The 21,212-nt window shown below is 43.8% G+C and overlaps 1 long non-coding RNA gene across 2 annotated transcripts in view; it reads left to right on the plus strand.

Moving 5' to 3' along the window:
* Positions 1–21,212, plus strand: part of LOC105725734 (uncharacterized) — a 142,276-nt gene that overhangs the window by 24,369 nt on the left and 96,695 nt on the right. For both annotated transcript variants that reach the window (XR_010340040.1, XR_010340039.1), the window contains exon 3: positions 16,759–16,840. This is a non-coding gene — a long non-coding RNA (uncharacterized LOC105725734). The remainder of the gene's footprint in view (positions 1–16,758; positions 16,841–21,212) is intronic.

Raw genomic sequence — 21,212 nt, forward strand, 5'->3', positions numbered from 1 at the left:
GCCTCAACTTCAGACCCTGTTATTGGTCTATTCAGGGTTTCAATTTCTTCCTGGTTTAGGCTTGGGAGGATGTAAGTGTCCAGGAATTTATCCATTTCTTCCAGGTTTTCTAGTTTATGTGCATAGAGTTCTTTGTAATAATCTCTGATGATGGTTTGTTTGTGGAATCTGTGGTGATATCCCCTTTATCGTTTTTTATTGCATCTATTTGATTATTCTCTCTTTTCTTTTTTATTAATCTGGCTAGTGGTCTATTTTGTTGATCTTTTCGAAATAGTGGTCTATTTTGTTGATCTTTTTGAAAAACCAGCTCCTGGATATATTGATTTTTTGAAGGGTTTTTCTTTGTGTCTTTATCTCCTTCAGTTCTGCTCTGATCTTAGTTATTTCTTGTCTTCTGCTAGGTTTCGAGTTTTTTTTATCTTGCTCCTCTAGCTCTTTCAATTTTGATGATAGGGTGTCGATTTCAGATCTTTCCTTGCATCTCATGTGGGCATTTATTGCTATAAATTTTCCTCTAGACACTGCTTTAAATGTGTCCCAGAGATTCTGGTATGTTGTGTCTTTGTTCTCATTGGTTTCGAAGAACATCTTTATTTCTGCTTTCATTTCATTGTTTACCCAGTCAACATTCAAGAGCCAGTTGTTCAGTTTCCATGAAGCTGTGCAGTTCTGAGTTAGTTTCTGAATTCTGAGTTCTAACTTGATTGCGCTGTGGTCTGAGAGACTGTTTATTATGATTTCCATTCTTTTGCATTTGCTGAGGAGTGATTTACTTCCAATTATGTGGTCAGTTTTAGAGTAGGTGTGATGTGGTGCTGAGAAGAATGTACATTCTGTGGATTTGGGGTGGAGAGTTCTGTAAATGTCTATTAGGTTTGCTTGGTCCAGGTCTGAGTTCAAGTCCTGGATATACTTGTTAATTTTCTGTCTCGTTGATCTAATATTGACAAAGGGGTGTTAAAGTCTCCCACTATTATTGTGTGGAAGTCTAAGTCTCTTTGTAAGTCATTAAGAGCTTGCCTTATGTATCTGGGTGCTCCTGTATTGGGTGTATATATATTTAGTATCATTAGCTCTTCTTGTTGCATTGATCCTTTTACCATTATGTAATGTCCTTCTTTGTATCTTTTAATCTTTATTGGTTTAAAGTCTATTTTATCAGAGATGAGAATTGCAACTCCTGCTTTTTTTTGCTCTCCATTTGCTTGGTAAATCTTCTTCCATCCCTTTATTTTGAGCCTTTGTGTATCCTTGCATGTGAGATGGGTTTCCTGGATATAGCACACCGATGGGTTTTGGCTTTTTATCCAATTTGCCAGTCTGTGTCTTTTGATTGGGGCATTTAGCCCATTTACATTTAGGGTTAATATTGTTATGTATGAATTTGACCCTGCCATTTTCATGCTAGCTGGCTGTTTTGCCCAGGTTGATGCAGTTTCTTCATTGTGTTGATGCTCTTTACCATTTGGTGTGTTTTTGGAGTGCCTGGTACTGGTTGTTCTTTTCTATGTTTAGTACCTCTTTCAGGAGCTCTTGTAAAGCAAGCCTGGTGGTGATGAAATCTCTGAGTACTTGCTTGTTTGTAATGGATTTTATTTTTCCTTCACTTATGAAGCTTAGTTTGGCTGAATATGAAATTCTAGGTTGAAAATTCTTTTCTTTAAAGATGTTGAATATTGACCCCCACTCTCTTCTGGCTTGTAGGGTTTCTGCTGAGAGATCTGCTGTGAGTCTGATGTGCTTTCCTTTGTGGGTAACCCAACCTTTCTCTCTGGCTGCCCTTAGCATTTTCTCCTTCATTTCAACCCTGGTGAATCTGACAATTATGTACCTTGGGGTTGCTCTTCTTGAGGAATATCTTTATGGTGTTCTCTGTATTTCTTGGACTTGAATATTGGCCTGCCCTGCTAGGTTGGGGAAGTTTTCCTGGATAATATCCTGAAGAGTATTTTCCAGCTTGGATTCATTCTCTTCATCACATTCAGGTACACCTATCAAACATAGATTAGGTCTTTTCACATAGTCTCATATTTCTCGGAGACTTTCTTCATTACTTTTTACCCTTTTTTCTCTAATCTTGCCTTCTCATTTTATTTCATTGAGTTGATCTTCGACCTCTGATATCCTTTCTTCTGCTTGGTCAGTTCGGCTGTTGAAACTTGTGTATGCTTCACAAAGTTCTCGTGTTGTGTTTTTCAGCTCCATCAATTCATTTATATTCCTCTCTAAGCTGTTTATTCTCATTAGCATTTCATCAAATCTTTTTTCAAGGTTCTTAGTTTCTTTGCATTGGGTTAGAACATGTTCTTTTAGCTCACAGAAGTTTCTTATTACCCACCTTCTGAAGCCTATTTCTGTCAATTCATCACACTCATTCTCCATCCAGCCTTGTTCTCTTGCTGGTGAGGAGTTGTGATCCCTTGTAGGAGGAGAGGCGTACTGCTTTCAGGTGTTTTCATCCTTTTTTCACTGGTTTCTTCCCATCTTTGTGGATTTATCCACCTGTCGTCTTTGTAGTTGTTGACTTTCAGATTGGGTCTCTGAGTGGACGTCCAGTTTGTTGATGATGAAGTTATTTCTTTCTGTTTCTTAATTTTCCTTCTAACAGTCAGGCCCCTCTGCTGTAGGACTGCTGAGGTCCACTCCAGGCCCTGCTTGCCTGGGGATCACCTGCGGCGGCCTCCGTGCTCTTGCTGGGAACTGAAATCCTGAGCTGCTCCTAACTGGCCATCTTGGATCCTCCCGTTCCTCATCTCTTTTTACAACCATCACTTGTTCTAGATCTGCATCCATATCTGTAAGATGGGGATGATACCTTCCCATAAAGTTATTGTGAGGATTAAATGTCCAGCAGAATATCTGATGCATAGTGGTGTTGAATAACATTTATTGTCATTACTATTGGCTGCTATCTCTGCTATCTTCATTTTGAAACTCTATCCATGAACTATATTAATTAACCTGCATTCAGTGTCAGGATATATTCCTTAATTTAGATTTTTAGAGCATGTGACTAACTATGAATGTTGCATTTTCTCAGTACCTATTTATCCCTATTAAACTATAGGTCTTGGATCAGATTCCATTAATATTTATAGAGAAGTCTCTACCTGTTGAGCATTGTGCTAGGCATCCCCAGAGATGCTGGCCCACTTCATGCCCTAGGCAGCCCCACACGTGAGCATTACTAACCCATTGCTGCTACAAGAGCATTTGGAAAGAAAGCAATTTAAGCAGAGTTGCTTGACTCAACTGGTAGAGCTGTAATTAAACTCCATCTCTTCATGTTACTTGACTGCCTTGATTTCTACTTTCAGAAAGACTACAATTTGAAATAAACATTGTAGTTTTGCTTATGTAAAGCTTACACTAATCTGGGCCGCTTCAACGTGATTGTCAACCTGTTCACCTGTGTTTCTATGTTTTATCTTGCAGTGAGTGAATAAGGTACAGTGATGGTTGTAGAGACCATTGCTATTTTTACATGTTAATTTACATTTAAACAGATTTATAATTTCTGACTCTGACTTATGGTCCAGTATACAGCAAAATTCCATGTTTTAAACTAAGAAAAATCATGTGCTTTTCATAAATCATAAAGAAACCCACCTGGCTATGGCCTGGGGACTTGTGAGAAGGATCCTTTGTAATTTTCTTCCATGTCTTCTAAGGAATAGTTTGGAACACATAGTAAATAGTCAATGAATACCAAGGGACATTTGCAAAACTATTAACTCCTAGTGTATATAAAGGACCAGTCATCAGAAGTATATGTGAGTTAAAAAGATAGCACACCACAGTCAGAGAAGGCCAACTTCCGAATAGTTTGTGTAACAGCTGTGAGGGTAAGCGAGGGGTCTGTCCACCCTGTGCCTTCCCAGAACACTGCCTCTCTTCTGGTCTGCTTTGGGAACAGTCAACAAGAAAGAAAAAGTAAACAGATACAGTCAGTGCATTGAATAAAAGAAGATTCTAGATCACTACAAGGGGCTTGTCATTTGGGGCAAAGTGTCTGAGAGGGGAAGGTTTCTGTTGCCTCAGTAGGGAGACTGGTCACTAATAAAGGGTTCTGGATCTTTTGTGGGCCAGAAGATAAGCTGAGTTTTAGTTGATGTTTAATGATGCAGAACAAAAGTCATAAATAGCCCATGAGAAATCCGAGCACAAATGATTGGGTACGGTTTGCTTATTTAGCTGCAAAATGTGCTGTGTTCTATTCTCATCATTACCCCATGATATAACAAAATGTAGTGTGACAGGGAATATAAATGACCCCTAATGCATGGACAGCTTTTTCTGTTCTCAGAGAGATCAGCATGAATCACTCAGCAGGAGAAAATGTTTAATTTAGAGAAAATAGGAGAAATAGCAAGAGCTTCCATACACTGTCATTGCCTGTATCAGGTAGGAATAAGATTACTGCTAGAAAACTTGAACGAACAGTGGCTCAAACACAAAATGTTTGATGCATCCCCGTAAAAGGTTGGAAAGTAGGCAATCCAGCCTGCTATGGCTGTTCCCCAAAGACCCGGGCTCTGTCTGCTTGAGCTCCAGCCATCGCTTCCACATTCCATCCAGCAGGATGGAGGAAGGGATAAGAAGTGTCATCTCCCTTCTTTGTAAGCATTATATTCTGGGAATTGCATATAACACTTCTGCTTGAACCCCATTGGCCAGAATTTAGTTACATGGTCACACCTAGGCAGAAAGAGACTAAGAAATGTCATCTTTATGCAGGATGCAGGTGATGAAGAACTGGGGGTTCTATAATGAAGGAATAAGGGAGAATTAACACACGGGAGCCAGCCTCAGTTTCTGCCACACAGTTCCTGGGATATGATTGGCCCAGCCAGAAGTGGTGCCTGGAGGGTGAAACCCTGGGCGGGTAGATGTCAGGAGGCTGGACTCCACTCTGCAGAGCCAAAACACTGCAATGGCTGCCCAGTTGGGTGAGTGCATCCTTTGCTGCTCTGTGGCCCTGATCTAGGCCAAGAGCAAAAGTGATGAATCTGGTGAGAGAGAGGAGGAGACAAGACCCCAGGGAGACAACATTTGATGAAGTGGTCTACTGTGGTGGTTACCAAAGGCCTTAGATTACTCTGAACTTGGATCTGCTGTGTGGTACTGGCAAGTTACTGGAAGCCTCCATGTTCTCATTCACACAACTGTAGGACTAACATCCACCTAAGGGTTTTGGGTAGCACTGGGTGGGTGGGGTAATGTATATACTACATTATAGACATACATAATATGTATATATAACCTACTTATAATTACATATTAGAATTGGATGGGGTGATGTATATAATTCATTATGGACATTTATATTGTATATGTAATCTAATTTTAATTATTAGAATTGGGTGGGGTGATGTATATAATACATTATATGTTCATAATGTATATATAACATAATTATAATGGAATATATGTATGTATGATATATAATTATATAATATATAATTGGGTGGAGTGATGTATATGAAATATTTAGCCCAGAGCTTGGCAAGATGTAGTTGTTCAAGAAACATTGTCTATTTTCACACCTGGTGACTTGGGAGCAAAGATGGGGCAGTGAACTGGAAGCCTTCTGCAGAACGGCAGGCTCCTGCTGGTTGGGGGTGGGCATGGGGGCTGATACGGCAGCACCCATCATTGCCTGTTCTATCCCCTGTGCCACTCAGCTCCAGACGCTCTTGCTGGAAAGTCACGTAGACATGCTGTCCTCCTGGTCTCCCTGTTTCCCCATCATTCCTCACCACCAGTCCTCCCTCAGTGAAAAGAGCCCTCAGGTCACTGCCCTCGAGGATTAGGGTTTTAAGTTTGTCCCTGATAACTAAACACGTGAGAGACAATAGGGAGATTGATATCGGCATCACGAGGCCAATCAGAAAACTGGTGACTTCCGAGGTGATGGTGGGCTGTGGCTAAGACAGAGGTGAGGAGCATAGTACAATAGGAAGTCTGCAGCACACTGTATCTACTGGTAGTTTTAAATTCTCACCAGGCTCAAGGCAGTTTTCTCAGCTGGCATGACTTTGGAGGTGAATACCTTCTAGGATGTGAAGAATGCGTGCAGAGGGATTTTCAGCTTCCGGCCCTCTCCTGGCACTGCGCAGCCCACAGCATACATGGGCAAGACATTCCAGTGGGAGCTTCGAATGCTGCAGGTTCAGACTGCACTCGTAATCCCCCGGCCTGGCTTCTCCTGGCTTTTGTCTCCACAATGCCCTCCACCCATCCAGACAACCCAGCCAGGAAACCAGGAAATAATCACATTCATGCCTCCCATTCCCAACCAAGCTAATAATCCTTTAAATATGTACTTTAAAAATCCAACCCAGTCTTCCTAGACCCCCAGCAGCAGGCCTCTTTGAGAGCCTCGTTATTTCTCCTGGAATTATTGCCATAGCCTTGGACTGCTGACCCCCCATCCTCAGTCACCTGCTGATCACAGCCATCTTGCTTCCCTGGTTCCTCATCACCTCCAGGAAAAATCTCCAGATTCACTTCTGGCTCTTCATGTTCTGTGGCTTCAGAGACATATCCAGCCTCCCCCTCAGCCCCTCAAGCCCCAACTCATTCCCTGTTTTAGAAAAATCAAATGTTTCCAGAACTCACCATACTCTCCCATGCTGCTGGGCAGGTGGTTCCGCTCTGGGCAACTCCCCCTGGTCCCTGTTCCAGTAGTTCTCCCCTGGAAGGCCCTCTCAGTGTTCTGCGGAGCCTAGATGGGGGCCCCCACAATCTCACAGCGCCTGACAAAGAGTCCTTCCTTGACCAGACTCCAGCCAGGCTCTCCTGAGTACCTTCTAGATGGCTTCAATCTTGGTCCATAAAGACTTGAACAAACACTAGCATGGCTTCTATCAGCCTAAAGCCACATCCCTGGAATGACTCTAGCCCCCTTACAGTGCCTGCCTGAGAAAACTCAAGATTTCGATGCTAAACAAATCTATTGTTTGTTCCAGCCAACAAGTGAAGACAGGGGCCCTGACTCCCAGCCTCTGCAGGTAGTGGGAGCCTGACTTCCATAAGCTCAGTTAGCAAACCCAGATGGGTTGATGGGTTCACACAGACCATGCCCTCTTCCTACTTTCTGGAAATGTTCACTTCCCTGACTCTACTGGGCCCCCACTCACCCCTCTCCCTCCTCACTCACTCCCGCTTTAAACACCCCGTCCTCTCTGCACAAATCGAGGCAGAGTCCAGCTCATGCTGAGCCCTCCTCCACATGTCAATGTGCATCATTGATTAACATCTATCCTGACCACTCTCGCTAGTGCCCGCCTTTGTTTCTTTTTGGCCTGCCTCAGGCAAACTCTCTTACAGTTATTTCCATTGTTTGCATACCTATCACATCAGTCCTCTGTGGATTCATTCATTCATTTACCCATTCATTCAGTTAATTTAGAGTGAGTTTTCTTCTTTGTGTTAGCTGTAGGAGGTACAATTCAGATGTTCTCCTCCTGCCTTAGCTGCTGTAGCAAAGTACCAAAGACCAGATAGCTGCTAAACCACTGACATGCTTTCTCACAGTTCTGGAGGCTGCAAGGTGAGACCAGCAGGGTGCTGGCAGGGTGGGTGCTGGTGAGTGGCCCTTTGGAGTTGCAGACGGCAGACTTCTTGCATTCTAACATATGTAGAAGGAGAGCAGCAGAGCTCTGTGGGGTCCTTTTTATAAGGGCGCTAATCCCATTCGTATTACCTTCAAAGGCCCCACCTCCTACTACCACCACATTAAGGGTGAGGATTTCAATGTAAGAATTGTAGAGGGACACAGATGTTCAGTCTTGTGCACCCTCCTTGGGAAATTTCTTCTGGGTTGGGTTCAGTGTCTCTCCTCTGCACTCCCATAGGACTTGAACTGGCGTTATATGCTTATTCCACTGTAATGGCAGATATTTGCCTGCTTTCCTTGCTAGACAGTGACCTCTTTAAGGATAAACTGAATACTTTGTGTCTGTGAGAGAGTTTGTGTGAATACGTAATTCTGTGTGTGTGTGTGCGCCACGCAGGGTCTGACTCCATGAAAGATTTTTGAATGAATAAATGAATGAAAGGTGTTACGAGGTTGATCTACTCGAAGTAACCTAACTACTTCGTGATTCACTCTGCATTGTTATAACTTGAAACACAAAGTCATTTGGGAACATGCTTAAAGCCAAAACATATTATTTAGTCACAAGGGGTTCTGAGAAAAGAGAGTTCCTACAGCTACGGAGGAACTATATTTAGCAAGTCTGTTGATCTGTTGCTGAAGGATCAGGTTTCTTTTTAGTAATGAACGTGTTCAGTGCAATATCTGTCTTATGTTAAGAACAGCCATGTAATGATTAAAATGAATAACCTTCATGCTTTTGGAGACTGCGCTAAACCAGGTCTGTCAAAATACAACCAGTGAGTCTGCTGGTTAAATTTAGAGTGGAACGTGAGGAATAAGTCAAGAGAGAGGGAAACGCCTCCAAATTAATTGTTGTGGTAAGTTCCCGGCAGACAGAAACTGGAGACTTATTTTGCTTAACAATCCTCACAGTGAAAGGGATTAATTCTGTGAAGCACCAGGTCATTGTGAGAGTTTAGTCCTCACAGCAAGAAGAGGCCTGGGTACGTGGATGGTGTTTGTCTAGGTGGAGATGCTCTCAGCCTAACTAAACGGGCTGTCTAGGCAGGCTGGATTTGAGTCAGGGCAGTGCGTTCTTCTGTGGGTGATGATCAACTTTGATTACTTAAGTAGCTTCATTAAATATGAAACAGGGTTACAGGTTGTAGTTATGAGGACTAGGAAATGGAGGGTCCTCATCCCCCATTGAGGGTGGGGTGAGGGGGCTTGTAAATTATACACTGAAGCATTTTAAGGAGCTTCACCACTTAATACTGTCATATTGGGTCTTAACTTTCTTTTCTTTTTTTTAAGGTTGGAGAAGTTTTATTAATGACCTTGTTTATGTTATAATACGTGTATGTATGTGTATACACATACACTCACATGCTCACACGTATACATTTTTCTATAAAGAACAATATTAAACATCAGCAGACCATTTCCAAAATATTTATTTAAAACCAGGAGAGGCTGGGCATGGTGGCTCACGCCTGTAATTCCAGTACTTTGGGAGGCTGAGGTGGGCAGATCACAAGGTCAAGAGATCAATACCATCCTGGCCAACATGGTGAAACCCTGTCTCTACTAAAAACACGAAGATTACCTGGGCATGGTGATGTGCGCCTGTAGTCCCAGCTACCTGGGAGGCTGAAGCAGGAGAATCACTTGAACCTGGGAGGAGGAGGTTGTAGTGAGCTGAGATTATGCCACTGCACCCCAACCAGGTGACAGAGTGAGACTCTGTCCCAAAAAAAAAAAAATCCAGGAGTGTGCATCCCAATGAGGTTTCTCTACATTACTTACAGAACTTCAAACCATCATTTAAAAAAATTATTTATTTATCTATTTATTTTAACTTTTAAGTTCAGGGGTATGTGTGTAGATTTGTTACATAGGTAAACTTGTGTCATGGGGGTTTGTGGTACAGATTATTTCATCGAGGGTCAGTTGAGCCAGTCCTTTCCAGGTTCCCACTTCATTCCAGAGTAGGTCTAGAGCCCTTGCATTTTCTGAATCCTTCCCTGTAGTGGCTCCTTAACTTGGAGGAGTTTCTCGAACAGAATCCCTTTGTCCCTAGCCTGCTGTAATCACGCCCTCCTTCCCCAGAAAAGGGCTGCTCAGGAACTCCTGTTTTGATGAACTATTTACAAGCCTGCCTTGAAGAGTGCTAGATCTCAGGAGGCACCACTGAAGAAAAGCCTGGAATAGCTTCTTGCTCCTCCCTCTAGGTACATCAAAAGCACTGTTGTCCAGTAGGATCTCCTGCAGTTACAGAATGTTCTGGACCTGGGCTGTCCAATATGGTAGCTGCAAGAGATTGGCGGCTCTTGGCACTTGAAATGTAGATAGACAACTGACCCTTCTTAATTTCATTTAATGAGAGATGATTAGTTCAAATTTATTATTATTTTTTTTTGAGATGGGTTCTTGCTATATTGCACAAGCTGACCTTGAATACCTGGGCTCAAGCCATCCTCCTTTCTCAGCCTCTCAAGTATCTGGGACTGCAGGTGCACACCACCATGCCTGGCTTAAATTTAAATATAAATAGCCCATCTGTCTAGTGGCTGCCATATTGGATTTCACTGTTCTTTGTGATGTAGGGCTATGAATTACTATGTTGTTCCTCAGCAGATATTTTCCCTGGGTTTTTCTCTGAACAAATGCTGTCTACTTGTTTCTAATTCAGTGGATATTTTTTAGGACAAGTAATATGACTTAGCTTTTCTTAAAGCTTGGTATTCTGGGGTCACTCACTCATTCTTCAAAGGTTTTCTCCCCATGGCTTAACTGATCCACTTCACCAATTCTTATTGGGGCATCTGGATGATACTCTAAGTGGCAGGCAGTGTACAGATACTCGGTGTAAGAGTCAGCAAGACAGGCATGTCCCAACCTTCTAGAATTCGGAGTGTAATGGGGAAAATGGGCATTGATGGTTGCACTAAAAAATACGAGAGGAAAAGTGGGAAAAGTCTGCAAAGAAATGTAGTGTGAAAAAGCCCAAGTGGGCTTTTCCTGAATGAGGAAATTGACTCAATCCTATTTAGCCCCAAATGCTTCTGATTCTATATCTTGAATATCAAAGTGTGGTAAAATATACATAATATAAAACGGACCATCTTAACCTTTTTAAGTGTACAGGTGAGTGGCACTAAGAGCATCCCCATCACTGGGCAGCCATCTCCAGTGCCCATCTCCAGAACTTTTGCATCTTCCCAAGTGGAAATTCTGTGCCCATTAAACACCACTGCCCATCCTTCATGCCTCCAGCCCCTGGAAACCAGCATTCCAGTTTCTGTCTCTATGAATTTAACTACTCCAGGAACCTCATATGAGTAAAACCACACAGTATTTGTCCTTCTGTGATTGGCTTATTTCACTTAGCACGATGTCCTCCAGGTTCACCCCCACTGTAGCATGTGTAGTTGGGATTTCCTTCCCTTTTATGGCTGAATCATATTCTATTGAATGGATAGACCACATTTTGCTCATGCATACATCCACGGATGGACACTTGGGTTACTTTCACCTTTTGACTATTGTAAACTATGCTGCTATGAACATGTGTGTACAAATAGCTCTTTCATTCCCAGATTTCAATTCTTGTGGGGGTGCATAGCTAGAAGTAAAATTGCTGGGTCATGTAATAGTTCTACTTTTAACTTTTGTTTTCCATAACAGGTGTACCATTTTACATTCCCACTGATAGTGCACAGGGGTTCAATTTCTTCACATTCTTGCCCACACTTGTTCATTTCTCTTCTGTCTTTTATTTATTTATTTATTTTGATAGTAGGCATCCTAATGATGAGAAAGCGTGTTTTAGTTTGTTAATGGGAAAATTTATTTTGATACATGTGTGTTTAGGTGATGAATATTTCCAAGAACTTCCCCTCTCACTAAACAATTCTTAAGTCTTAGAGATCACCGGAGGTCTCCCAAGTGGGACTTTTCCTAGAAAGGAGAGTCCAATGGGGAAGTGTTGAAGCTGACACTTCATGAGTGACTTGGCCTCCTTAGGTGTCTGGACACACACTCGTACCGTAATGAGGTACAGGAAGTGAGAAGGAACGCAACCTGTTGGAGGAATGCCTACTCTCTCTTTGGGTGAGCCTTGGAGAAGGCTGCTCTTGGGGAAGGCAGGAGACACAATGAGAGAGATAGGCAGGGTGGATTATGGGCTTTGAATGCCAGGTCTGGGCTTTGGACTTCATTTGGTGTGAAACGGGGGCTAGCTGAGGCTTTTGGATTAGTTCAAGGAGCTTTAATAGTGAGGAGGAGGCAAGTGAAGGTGGCTGTGGTGAGTGACTCCAGGAAGTGATGAGGGATGCCAGTCCTGAGGTGTGCTGGCAGGGACGCAGAGGAGGTGATGGATATGGGAGGAATTCAGGAGGTCATGGAGTTCGGGCTTTGAGGCCAGCCTGATGCTGAAATGGGGGTGACTGGGAGGGGTCCACACTGGCTTGGGCAATTGGGTCATGGCGGTACTTTGAGTCAGGATAGAAAATTTCAAAATGCAAACTGATTTTGTGGAAAATATATCAAACAACTTTTCGAAAGAAATGTAATATTTAGTTGGCAGACATTTTGCTCCCATAGGTGGAGATAACATAGGCAGCATAAGAAGGCCTTCCAGGATATGGAATCGCTCCTCTCCCAGCCCGTACGGTGGGGAGGGCTCCTCCTGTCTCTCCCAGAGGGTGGCTCTCTCTCCCTTATGGCTGTCCTCTGGGCCCAGGGACCAGTGCCCCGCTAGCCCAGGGGGTGTCCCACCCACAGGAGGCCTGAGACCTCCTCTCAGTGGCTCCAATGCCTCAGTCAAAGAGACCGGAACTAAATACCTGTAGCCATCCTTAGGCAGGCCAACTTTAGTTCTTCATCTTGCAGGCAGTTTAAAAAAAATCTTATTGATACACAGTATTTGTACATATTTATGGGGTACGTGTGATATTTTGTTGCATGCATAGAATGTGTGATGATCAAGTCAGAGTGGTTAGGAAATCCATCTCCTTGTATATTTGTGTGTCGGGAACACTTCAAATCCTGCCTTGTAGCTATTCTGGAATATTCAATACATTGTGGTTAACTAAAGATACCCTACCCTGCTATTGAACATCAGAATTGACTTTTTCTATGGAACTGACTGTAAACTGTGTTTGTAAAAACAGTGCTATGTGAAAACGGTCATTGTTCTTAGTAAAGGAATTACAGTGGCAGCTGCCTAATTGCAAGCACGGCTGGATCCTTGCCCCGCCAGTTAGTTGACTACAGGTGCAGTGAGTTTGCACGAACAACTTTGTTTTCTGAGTGTGTCAAACAGCACATAGAAAAATAGGCCAAGTTGACTGTCTTTACAGTTTGTTTTAAATATATGATAATGCCCAGCCTGAGGGAATGTTATTTTCCTTCCTGTTGTGTATATATATACTTGCTTCAGATGTATTCCTATTCATTTCATAGTTTCAGAGGCATCTCACTGTTGGGAAATTCTCAAACTTCAAAGCCTGTGAGCAGAGAAGGCAGGAGTTGATGGTATCCACAAGAGATCTTTAATGGCCCCATTTGCTTCGTGAAATGCCAGGTTGATCTTATGCTTAGAGGTGGGTCTGTGGCCAGAGGAAGGGTCAGCTCTGGGCAGGCAGGCTGAGGAGGGCTGGACCCATGGGAGTGAAATGAACAATGCCTTCCTTCCCCAAGGAATTCTGCCCTGGGACCCAAAGGTGGCAGATGCAGTGGCGTGCTGGTACATGGTTACCAAATGTCTCCCAGCACGTGGTTCCCGTGTGAGTGTTGATTGATATTTTATTATTAGCAAGTGAGACAAAGGTGAAACAATGAAGACAACATGTGAACAACCTCTGCTGAATCCAACAGTGGCTTTCAAATTCTGGAGGAATATCTCCTTAGTTATTTTGTGCTATTCACAATGTGATGTCTCCAGACAAGGTAAATTTTAAAATTCAGTCTCCAATCTATTATTTTAATAGCCTAATCTATTAACACTTTATCGCTTTCTTAAGTCTAGACAATTGACAAAACAACAAAGCAAGCCCTGATTTGTAGCATGTGACGTTGTTCATGGTGTAAATATTCCCATGCATGCACAGGTGATTTCACATGACCAATTGTTTTACAACCAGTGCACAGATTCTTGAAAATGTAGCAGTTGGCTCTCCTGAACCCACGTGAGCTGGTTTCAGAACACCACCCATGCAGGTAGAACTTAAAACTTTTTTAGAGCGAGTGACAGACAGTATCTTAGTTTCCATGATTTGAAAGAATCATGGACACTTGGAACAATAGAGGAATATTGTGGGGAACTGAGGGGAAGAAAATGACCGCATACACGATGGTGTTTGGCAGAAAACCGCCCCACTCTGTAAGAAATAATCAAATACATAAAAATAGAAAAGAGAAAAGTACAGAACTGTATAGACCTCAGAAGTAACAAGATGTGGAGGGGGTCAGCCAGTTTAGGCTCTTTTTTTTTTTTTTTTTTTTTTAAATAAAATGCTTGCTATAGCTCTTCTAGGGCAATAGGTCCTGAAGTTTCCAGTATGTTTGACAGATGCTAATGCTTCAAATGCCCTGGGGAGGTGCTGGCATCATTTATATGTTGAAGATGAGAAAATTGAGAAGGGTCCTGTGATTTGTGCTGAGGTTAAAGAGTCAAAGTCAGAGATGAGAAAACGTTTTATTATTTTAGCCTATTTTAGGCACTCTGTTAACGTAAACAAAACAAAAACCCGCCCAGTAATCAAAGCACCACAGGCTTAGAGAGGCTGAAAAACATTTAATTCATGGGAATTCCCACTGGATGTGTTAGTGAGCTAGGTAGGAGTGCATTAACATGGTCAGCAATAATGGGAGGGGAGCCTGGACCACACTGGCTTGAGCTCCCTACCCTCAGCGAGGCAAGGAGAATACCTCCTGGGGCTTCCTGTTTCTTCTCCCTCATGTTGAAGTCCGTCTGCCATTTTTCCAAGCCCTCCATCATCCAGGCCCATCACACTTCTTGGTGCACACCAACGCTCAGAGAGCCCTGATGACTCTCCCACAGATAGGCTAGGCTCATCCCCACGTGGTGCATACTAACAGCTAGTAAGGAAAAGAGCTCTGAGCACAGCACATGCTAAGAGTGCCACGTGCAGTGTCCCATTTCGTTCTCATACAAGCAAATTGAGATGGTCACTATCATTGTCCCACTTTATAGAGGAAACAGAGACAGGGAGCCTCCACCCAGCTTACCTAAGTTGATGTAGTTAGTAAAGCCTTTTACTAACAAGCCTTTTCACACAGGACTCAATGTTCAAAATCAGGCTCACAACCCCGCATTCCATGCCCCGCAGTTCATGGCGTTCCTTTCCTCGTTACCTTCCCTTTCAATGCAAGCCTCTTCCTCTTTTGGGTTCTCAAATGCTCAAGATCCTCATCAGTGTTCCATGCAGCTACCTTCAGGAAAAGAGCTCCCATCCATCTCTTCTGAGTTACTTGAGAAGTCTCTCTCTAGTGTGCAACTGTCATCCAAATGTGTCCTCTCTTGCCTTATACATGCAGTGCTTCTCCAACAAAGCTACAAGCTCTTTAGGGAAAACAAGCATGTCTTCGTTTCCCATAGCAGGGCCTGTAGATAGACACTCAGCACACACTTGGTGATGGATTGTTCAGGTCCAAGTCCAGCACCATTTATTTACTTAGTATCTATAGAACCAGGCGTCAGACTGCGGATACAGAGATGAAAGACGTTCCCTCTATCAAATAACTTCAAATTCCAGTGGAGCAAGTCGATTAGCCAACAGTTACGATGCAATGTGATTAGTATTACCCAGGGGGGCCCAGATGAGGAGAGTCCTCTGGGAAGGGCTCAGTGAGAAGCTCACTTCTAAACTAGCCCAGCCTTTTGTTCTTTGTTTTCTAGAAACAGGGTCTTGCCCTGCTGCCCAGGCTGAAGTACAGTGGCATGATCATAGCTCACTGCAGCCTTGAACTCCTGGACTCAAGTGATCCTCTTGCCTTAGCTTCTCAAGTAGCTGGGACTATAGGTGTGCACCACCACACCCAGCTAATTAAAGAAAATTTTTTTATAAAGACAGAGTGTTACTATGTTGCCCAGGCTAGTCTCGAACTTCTAGGCTCAAGCGATCCTTCCACCTTGGCCTCCCAAAGCTCCGTGGTTATAAGCATAAGCCACTGTGTGGATGAGAGGAAACCAGAGTTCACCAGGAGGAGGATGCGGAGGGCTAGGGCCCAGCACACAGTGCATGTTCTGAAGCCCAGTGCTAGTCCTGCCGTATTTGACCACATCTTCCTCAGTGTGACTTTCAACTACATTTAAGATCTAATTCTGATCTAATGAAAGTGTGGGGCCTGTTACTCAAGTACAGGGCCAGCAGTGATGAGAAGAATGCACAGAACACAGGTGCCCGTGGCTGCAGGTAGAGGGGGTGATTTGGCTACTCTTTCAAAGTGGGGAGAGAAGGTTATGGAACCCATTGTGGAGCCAGGGATGCCACTCTCCACCCCCGTGCCTCACCACGGTCACACGGCCTCTCCCACCTCTCCCCTTACACATGCAGATGTGGGTAGAGCTCATTGTCCCTCTTCTCATCACCCTTTCTGTTCCTGGCGCAGAGCTCGTGACAGGAGCAAGAGAGCCTCATCCACTGTCCCACACCTAGGGCGACTCTGGGCTGTGTCCAGCGTCTGTGGCACAGTGGAAAAGAGACTTATAGGCGATGCTTCTTCAACAAAACACTTTGTTGGACGTTCTGATTTTCTCTGATTAGTTGTTGTCCTACCTAGTCCCTTAGCCTTGCTGACAATTTGTTGTTAAAAACCACACTTGGACAGAGGAAGCTTGAAGAAACTGTAGTGGAAGATTGACAGATAGACCTCTTTTAAAAAATATTCCATGGACTTGACTCAACTAGAATATTCTAGTCCTCCCTTCTCTTTCCTTGAAAAACACATATATACTCCTCCATTCCATGCCTACACACACACACACACACACACACACACACACACGAGTAGGAAAAAGGAAGGAGAGCTGCTCAAATTTATTGGACTTAATTCAGTAGAATTAACTTGAATTCTACTCACCTAACTGAATTGAATAGGACAACATACTTTTCTTTTTCTTGCAGGGAAGAGACATACAGGAAGCTGGGAAGGACTCTTGAAGTCATAGCTGCTGCATTCCATCCCCGCATGTTCGGCATTCAGACTGTGAGTCCACGTAGCTCATCGAATTTTAGGCCAGGGAATCATGACCCCTGTAATGACCCCACACAGGTCCATGCCCAAGTCAGAGCCGCAGTAGAATGTTCTGTCTCATGCCCACTTATGGACACATTTCAAGGGTAATGCATCATTGAATAATGAGCCACTGGAAAATTCAGGTCAACATCTAAGAATGCTTGTATGACCCATCCTTTACATGAATACATCTTTTTTCCTCAAGACAGATGTGAAAAATGAATTATACTGCATTAATGTAAAATTCACTTGTGCTCGATTCAGACTTTTAACATTTCTGGATTTAAGAATGAAGAAGCACAGATTGGAGTACATGGTTGTCAGTTTAAGTGATGACTCAGGTGGATGGGCAGGGGCTGTCTGGAGCGCTGCGTGGCTGTGGGGCTGAGGAGCAAGTCTGGACTTGGAAGGAAATGGGGTGTCACATTCAGTCAGTGACAGTGCCTCCTGGGGCTCCAGAGGGCAGGGGATGCTGGTGTCTTGTACTCACCAATCCTGGCAGAACAGCTGAGAGTGAAGGTGTGTATGTTGTGTGTGTTTACCTGTGTGCGTGTATGTGTGAGATAGTGTTTGTGTGGGTGTGAGTGTACGTGTGAGTCTGTGTATTTGTGTGTGTGTGATGTGTCACTGTGTGTGTATGTGTGTGAGCATGCGAGTATGTGTGTGACAGGATATATGAGTGTGTGAAAGTGTGAATGTGTGTTGTATGTGTATATCTATGTATGTGTGTGAATGTGTGTGTTTGTTATGTGTATGTGAGTGTATGACTGAATTAGTGTGAATGTATGTGAGTGTATGTGTATGGGAGTGTGTTATGTATGTGTGGGCATGTAAGTATATGAGTGTGTGTATGTGAATTCCTGTGTGTATGAATATATATGTGTGTGTGAATGTATGTGTGTGTGTTATGTGAATATGTGTGTATGTGTGAGACTGGAAGAGTGTAAATGTGTGTACCGTGTGTATGTGTGTTAGGAGTGTATGTGAGCATGAATGTGTATGAATGTGTTGTGTGTGTGTGTTAGGAGCCTATGTGTGAGTGTGAATGTGTGGGAATGTATGAGTATGAGCATGTATGATGTGTGTCTGTGAGAGGCGTGTATGAGTGTGAATGTGTGAGGGCATGTGTGAGTGTGTTGTGTGTGGGTATGTAAGTATGTAAGTGTGAATGTGTGAGTGTATGTGAGTGTGTTGGGGGTGTGTAACTATGTGAGTGTTAATGTGAGTGCATGTGTGTTGTATGTGGGGGCATGTGAGTGTGAATGTGAGAGTGCATGTGTGTGAGTGTTATGTGAGTGTGTGGGCATGTAAGTATGTGAGTGTAAATGTGTGGGTGCATGTGTGTGAGGTATTGTGTGTGTGTGGGCCATGTAAATATGTGAGTGTGAATTTGTGAGTGCCTGTGTGTGAGAGTATGTTGTGTGAGTGTGGGGGCATGTAAGTATGTGAGTGTTAATGTGAGTGCATGTGTGTGTGTTGTGTGAGTGTGTGGGTGTATAAGTATGTGAGCACAAATATATGAGTGCCTGTGTGTGTTGTGTGTGGGGGTCGTGTAACTATGTGAGTGTTAATGTGAGTGCTTGTGTGTGTGAGAGTGTGTTGTGTGGGGGGGCGTGTAACTATGTGAGTGTTAATGTGAGTGCTTGTGTGTGAGAGTGTGTTGTGTGTGGGGGGGCGTGTAACTATGTGAGTGTTAATGTGAGTGCCTGTGTGTGGGAGTGTGTGGTGTGTGTGGGGGTGTGTAACTATGTGAGTGTTAATGTGAGTGCTTGTGTGTGAGAGTGTGTTGTGTGGGGGGGCGTGTAACTATGTGAGTGTTAATGTGAGTGCCTGTGTGTGGGAGTGTGTTGTGTGTGGGGGGCGTGTAACTATGTGACTGTTAATGTAAGTGCATGTGTGTGAGAGTGTAGATGTGTGTTTCTATTAGAATTCCTGTTTGGGAGGTTCAGTTCTCTGTGCTACACAGCATGTGAGGAGAAAGAACTTCTAGTAATACCACAGGTAGGTATAGAAACGACTTGAAGTCTGTCCCCACACTGTGTGAGCAAAAGTAGTTCCTGGTTCCCTTACTGCATGTGCTGAGTGCACACGCCTGTCTTGTGAGCCCATGTTGGAATCTTTCTGTGCAGAAATGAGGCAGGGCTGGCCAGGGCTGAGCTCACGGAGGAAGCTAGGTGGCGGGGCTCCAGGTTCCACCTCCAGGGCCTCAGGGCCTTTTTTCCTGTGCAAAGTTGATGTCAGCTGAGAGACTTCAGCGTTTGCCCCTAAGGCTCAGGCCACAGTGATTTTTTTTCCCCTATGAAATTTAAAAACAATCAATGTGCAGGGTGGACTTGGGGAAATCCTGTTTGGTATTTCATCCTGAATGACTTCAAAATAAATCTGCTTTTATCTCTAAAACATTCCTTTCAGTTAAGCACGTTGTGGGGCTCTTTATTGCTCAGTCTATTCACAATGATAATTTTTATAGAGACCCTTATTTTTAAAGAAATGCACACCGCCTGTTTACCTAATGGGCCAGACAATGACTAAGGAGCAAATTACATAAAGATCATTACACGGACTTAGCGTGTGCCCTCCACCCGTGACTCACAGGGCAACTTGTTTGCGTTGCATTTATGGGCAGAGGTGCTTTAAAAAAACATTTGATAGAGCAAGAATTGTAAGAGAATGCCAGTCATCGAAAACTTCTGCCGAAAGAGCGATGATGTGATGGCTAAAGACAATGCCATTGAAGTCAAAAGGTGTGCTGGGGTGCCACGGAGCTTTCCACAGCCCGACTGCCTCAACAGGGCCCTCGGCCCACTAGAAGAGCAGATTTCAGGCTGCAACAGAAACCACCACTTTAGAAATAGCTCAGCTTCTGTCAAAGCACCAGCGTGTGCAATGGCTATCCTTGGTTGGGAGGCCAGGATGGGGAAGAAACACCCTTTGCGATGCTGAGGAAGCAGCGTTCTAAAAGTGTTCCTGACTTCCACGGGGGATTTTAAACAAGTGGCTGGTGCTATTTATTTTTTCCTTTGAGACAGATCTGCTTCCTCTGTTGTCCAGATTGGAGTGCAGTGGCTCACTGTAGCTTCGACTTCCTGGGCTTAGATGATCCTCCCATCTCAGCCTCCCGAGTAACTTGGACTACAGGCTACATGTCACCATGCCCAGCTAATTTTTTGTACTTTTGTGGAGACAGGGTCTCGCCATGTTGCCCAGGCTGGTCTCAAACCCCTGAGCTTAAGCAATCCTTCTGCCTTGACCTCCCAAAATGCTGGGATTACAGGTGTGAGCCACTGTGCCTGGCCCTACTGATGCTATTCTTTTTAGTTGTGGTAAAATACACATAGTATAAAATTTACCATTTAATCATTTTTAAGCACACAGTCTAGTGGTGTTAAGCACATTCACACTGTGGGCACTGTCACCACCAACCATCTCCGGGCTTTTTCCTCTTGTAAAATGGAAACTCTACCCATTGAACAATAACTCCTCCTCCTGTGACCCTGGCTGTGCTTTCTGTCGCTATGGATTTGCCTTCTCTAGTGCCTCCTCTCAGTGGACTCATGTAGCACTCTTCCTTTTGCGACTGGCTTGTTTCACTGAGCACTGTGTCTTCAAGGTTTATCCAGTGGTAATAATGTGCCAGCACTTCCTTCCTTTTAAAGGCTGAATCATATTCTGTTGTGTGGATGGACCACAGTTTGTTTTTATCTGTTAATGGACACGTGGGTTGCCCAGTGGGTAAATTTCTATTCCGTATCTTTCCTCAACAGTTGAATGTGGGGCCATGAGTGGCAGGTGTGCCTGGCAATTTGCAACCCCCGCCCCCCACAACCTTTTTGCTGCCAAGCCTCAGTGGTGTTGGAGCAGCACTACCTTTAGGAATCACACCTGCAGCTTATGTCGAGTTTATCCAACTCCTGGCTCTGTCTTACCTGCAAGACGATTGGCATCACGGGGGTTTGCTGGCAGTGCTGGTTCCAGTGTAAGGTCCGTGGCCTACAAGGAAAGGAAGCTCTTTCTACCTCAGCCAGGAGTGTTGCTCTGTTCTTTCAGCTAGGAAGAGTCCGGGTTGGGATTGCTGGGACCCATACCCCTGCTTCTTCCCCTACATCCCAGGGAGAGTGCTTTCCCTCTGCAAAGATCCCATTTCAAAGGCTTCTGTGCAAATGAAGTGACTTCATTTGTAATTTCTTTGTGATTAGGAAGATATTTAAATGCTGCTTTAACTCTTGACCTCAGGCTAATGTGTAGGAGCGGACTCAGTTAATTCATTAATGCCTGTTAACGGAAAGTTCAAATTTACTTTTGAAATACATTGCAATTGTGCCTTGTACTAACCTTCCTAATT

Source organism: Aotus nancymaae, unplaced genomic scaffold, assembly GCF_030222135.1.
Source record: "Aotus nancymaae isolate 86718 unplaced genomic scaffold, 86718_ANA_hifiasm-v0.15.2.pri h1tg000098l, whole genome shotgun sequence".
Classification (NCBI taxonomy): Eukaryota; Metazoa; Chordata; class Mammalia; order Primates; family Aotidae; genus Aotus; species Aotus nancymaae.